The following is a 200-nucleotide window of genomic DNA, read 5'->3' as shown; positions in this document are numbered from 1 at the left end:
GCTGACTATAATCAAATAAACATATACTGCCACAATGCAATGCTTGGAACAAATGGGATAACTATATTAAAACACCACAAATATAAATATATTACAAGTTACAAAGCACTGTGTATGTACGGCTCACTCAACACCAACTCCTGACTTTTCCCTCCCTCTCCTCCCATATCAGCTCTTTAGAAAAAGGAACAAGAATTTTT

The sequence above is a fragment of the Penaeus monodon genome, chromosome 31 (genome assembly GCF_015228065.2).
Source record: "Penaeus monodon isolate SGIC_2016 chromosome 31, NSTDA_Pmon_1, whole genome shotgun sequence".
NCBI lineage: Eukaryota > Metazoa > Arthropoda > Malacostraca > Decapoda > Penaeidae > Penaeus > Penaeus monodon.
This window is presented reverse-complemented; position numbering follows the sequence as displayed.